This window comes from Otolemur garnettii, unplaced genomic scaffold, assembly GCF_000181295.1.
Source record: "Otolemur garnettii isolate 467f Iridium unplaced genomic scaffold, OtoGar3 scaffold00058, whole genome shotgun sequence".
Classification (NCBI taxonomy): Eukaryota; Metazoa; Chordata; class Mammalia; order Primates; family Galagidae; genus Otolemur; species Otolemur garnettii.
The window spans coordinates 5,863,756-5,867,609 of NW_003852453.1; the positions used below are offsets into that span (position 1 = coordinate 5,863,756).

Below are 3,854 nucleotides of genomic sequence, written 5' to 3' on the forward strand. Positions count from 1 at the left end.
GTGGCTGGCGCCTTAGCCGGTTGAGCTATAGGCGCCGAGCCTTAATTTTTCTATTTTTAATAGAGACAGGATTTTTTTTTTCTCAGGCTGGTCTCAATGTTCTGAGCTCATTTGCTCTTCCTGCCTTGGCCTCCCAGAATGCTAGGATTACAGGTGTGAGCTACCATGCCAGGCCAACTTTTTTTTTTTTAGACAAAGTCTCATGCTGTCCCCTTGGGTAGACTGCTGTGGCATCATAACTCACAGCAACTTCAAACTCTTGGACTTGAGCCTCTTGCCTCAGCCTCTGGAGTAGCTGGGACTATAGGCGTGTGCCACTACACCCAACTAGTTTTTCTATTTCTGATAGAGATGAGGTCTTTTTCTTGTTCAGGCTGGTTTTGAACTCCTGAGCTCAAGCAATCTGCCTGCCAGAGTTGTTAGAATTATAGGCATGCATCATCAAGATCAACCCAATTTATTTTTTAAACAAGGAAATGATGAATTCACTTGTTTGCTAGCTTTTTATTTTGCCAAGTAAGGATATTCTTTAAAATGACTAGTATCCCCCATCTTTATCATTTTATTTAAAAAAGCATTTCTGGGTACAACTTAAGTGCTTTGGTCACTTTTTAAAAACAACTTCAAATATTAATAGCTACCAGTGAGAATAATTTCACCATAGTAAAAATGTTAGTCAAAAGAAGAAATTGTAGTAGGTGAAATAGCTCCCAACCGTCTCTAAGACAAAGTCCAGTTTTCTTGACAAGGCTAATAAAACCCTAGATATCTAACATCTACTGAACTCTCAGCTTCTCTTTCTATATAGCTAATAGAATTCTGTTGCCATGCTACACTACTGAGTAGTTTCCTAAATGCCATGGTCTGCCTCACCTCTGGACATTTCCACATCATTCCCTCTGTGCTCTTGCCGGTTTTAGGTACAGTGCAGGGGGGTGAGGGGATTGCAAAAGCCCTGTTGTTCCTACCCTGAACTGGTGTTAACAGCTTACTGGTAGAGATGGTAGTTTAACTTTATTACCACTTGGTAATGCTACTTGAAGGTAGGCAGGAGTGCAGTTTATAGGTTTTGCTATTGTTACTTTTTGGCTTCTTTCTTTACGGATGAAAACAAAAATCATGTGATTTTTTTCTAAAGCTAGAAGGTTAGAAGGTGATAGGTCCTAAACTCAGATCAAGAGGTTTCCTTGTTGCTTTTTGTTTCAAAAATTTAAGTCTTATTTTTTTTCTAATTTCCATGCAGTCATCATTCTTCTACCAAAGTTTACTGCATACCTAGTAAGCTGGACAACATGCTAAAGATAACATAGATGATAAGAGAATCCCTTTTGTACAATGCAGTATGATTTGTGGTATTCATAGAGGAATACTCTCCTGAGACTGGAGTCAGGAGAGACCTTTCAGGGAAGGTAAATCCTACACTGAATTTTCCTGAAGAATAGATTTTTAGTTAATTGTAAGTAGTACATGAACAAAGTAAAAATTAATGTAACAAAAATTTAATACTGGCTGGGCACAGTGGCTCACGCCTATAATCTCAGCACTTAGGAGGCCAAGGCTGGTGGATTGCCTGAGCACAAGGGTTCGAGACCAGCCTGAGTAAGAGCTAGACCCTGTCTCTAAAAAAAAGAGCTATGCGTTGTGGTGGACACCTGTAGTCTCACCTACTCAGCAAGAGAATTGCTTGAGCCCAAGAGTTGGAGGTTGCTGTGAGCTATAACGTCATGGTACTCTACCAAGGGGAAAAAAATGAGACTGTCTCCATATACATAAATAATAAATTAAAAACCCCAAAATTTAATACTGTGCAGATGTGTTGAAGGGATGATATAATAGAGGACTGTTAGGGATCAGTCTTCCCAAAATATTGGGAAGACTAATATACTTATTAGAAAAATATTGAGGGACCTGTTTGCAGAGTATAGTGTGTTTTTCTTATGTCATTCCCTTATCCCTCCCCCATTTAGAGTCACCTCCCTGAGGGAAAAGACTTTTGCAATTCATGCAGAGATGCATTGAGTATAATGGACTGTCCACAAATATTTGCTTAATTAAATAAGTAAAACTAGACAGATGTGATGTTTTTATTTTTATTTATTTATTTATTTTGTAGAGACAGAGTCTCACTTTATCACCTTCAGTAGAGTGTTGTGGCGTCACAGCTCACAGCAACCTCCCAACTCCTGGGCTTAGGCAATTCTCCTGCCTCAGCCTCCCGAGTAGCTGGGACTACAGGTGCCCGTCACAACACCCAGCTACTTTTTTTGTTGCGGTTTGGCTGGGGTCAGGTTTGAACCCGCCACCCTCAGTATTTGGGGCCAGCACCCTACTCACTGAGCCACAGGTACTGCTCAATGCGATATTTTTATAACTTTTAGTCTCTATTTTTATAACTAAGATTGATATTTTGTCACACATGAAATATAGATCTTCTTATAATGTGTATTGGTATCTTTGTTTGTTTTTTTTCCCATTAGATAGATACTCCTCCTCTGAGCTTACCTTTATCAAAGCACACAACATCATAGCATGTACTGTAGTGACCTGTTTACTTATCTAGATCCCCTTAAGAGGTCAGTTACTCAGCTCGGTGCCTGCCTCTGTTTCTTTAGTTCTGGGTTCTGAATGCTTTTTTTTTTCTTCAATTCAAGATCAATTTATTCTCAGATGTTTCCAACATAGAAAGAAATACTTTTCTTGAAAAAAGTGCATTAATTCCTTTAATTTTTCTTTTTAACACTTCTTGCTTAAAACTTTAACTGTAGTTCCAAATGAAATTCCAAATCTTCTGCAATGACTGTATTACTAATGCTAATTCTTTACTTCATTCTATATTTTAAAACAAGTTTCCTCTTCCATCTAGATTATTCCCCTTTGGGGCAAAAATATAAAAGCAATATAATCTAAATACAGTAAAAAAAGGAAAAAAAAAAAACAGTTTAGGATCATGGGTTCTAGGCAGTTCAGAAACTCTGCCCAAAGATTATATTCACCACTGGAATACCACAGTGGCAGAACAGCTTAAGAATTGGAATGCCAAAGTGAAAAGTACTGAGCAACTCAAGAGCTTGTGCCCTCCCTCACTGCAGAGGAGGACTGGCTGTGTGTAGTCGTCCCAGCAGCTGCCCCCAGCAGTTGTGCTAGTTGGGCAGCTATAGCACATGCTCTGTCTAGGTGGAGGGTTGAGATCATAGGCAGATGGGCAGACTGTTGTTAGCCTGCCCATCCTTGGAATAAAAGCAAACAACAAACTGCAGCTGTGTGACCTTGGCACTTGGGCAGACCTCAGTGGACAGCCAGACTGAGGCTACAGACACTCTGGGCGCTCTTGATTTTACAGGGGTGGAGCCCATACCTGCATTTCTATTCCAACATCCCTCATGTCTTCTGGATATTGATCTGGTTAAGCCTGAGCCAGCCCAGTCATTCTGACTAATACCTACACCATAAGGCAGTTTTCACAAATGAATGGTCAGGTTCCTAAACATGACCCTGGCATCTCCTTACAGGTATGGTTTCCAGCTGACACATTCCCTGTGGATCAGCCCTTCCCTGGGCAGTTGAATCACCTGGGCCAAGCTGTGCCCAGGGAGAGTACACTGGCCCATGCCTTCCCCAACAGGCAAGGCTGGAGGGTGGGCTGAGTTCTTGAGGTAATATATACTAATAGTCAAGAACTTCAGTCAGTGGCTCAGCGCCTGTGGCTCAAGTGGCTAAGGCGCCAGCCACATACACCTAAGGTGGCAAGTTCAATCCAGTCCGGGCCCGCCAAACAACAATGATGGCTGCAACCAAAAAATAGCCGGGTGTTGTGGCGGGCACCTGTGGTCCCAGCTACTCGGGAGACTGAGGCA

At 41.4% G+C, this 3,854-nt stretch overlaps 1 protein-coding gene across 3 annotated transcripts in view; it reads left to right on the top strand.

Moving 5' to 3' along the window:
• Window positions 1–3,854, top strand: part of CHD9 (chromodomain helicase DNA binding protein 9) — a 226,048-nt gene that overhangs the window by 48,746 nt on the left and 173,448 nt on the right. The gene's annotated exons all lie outside the window — the stretch shown is intronic.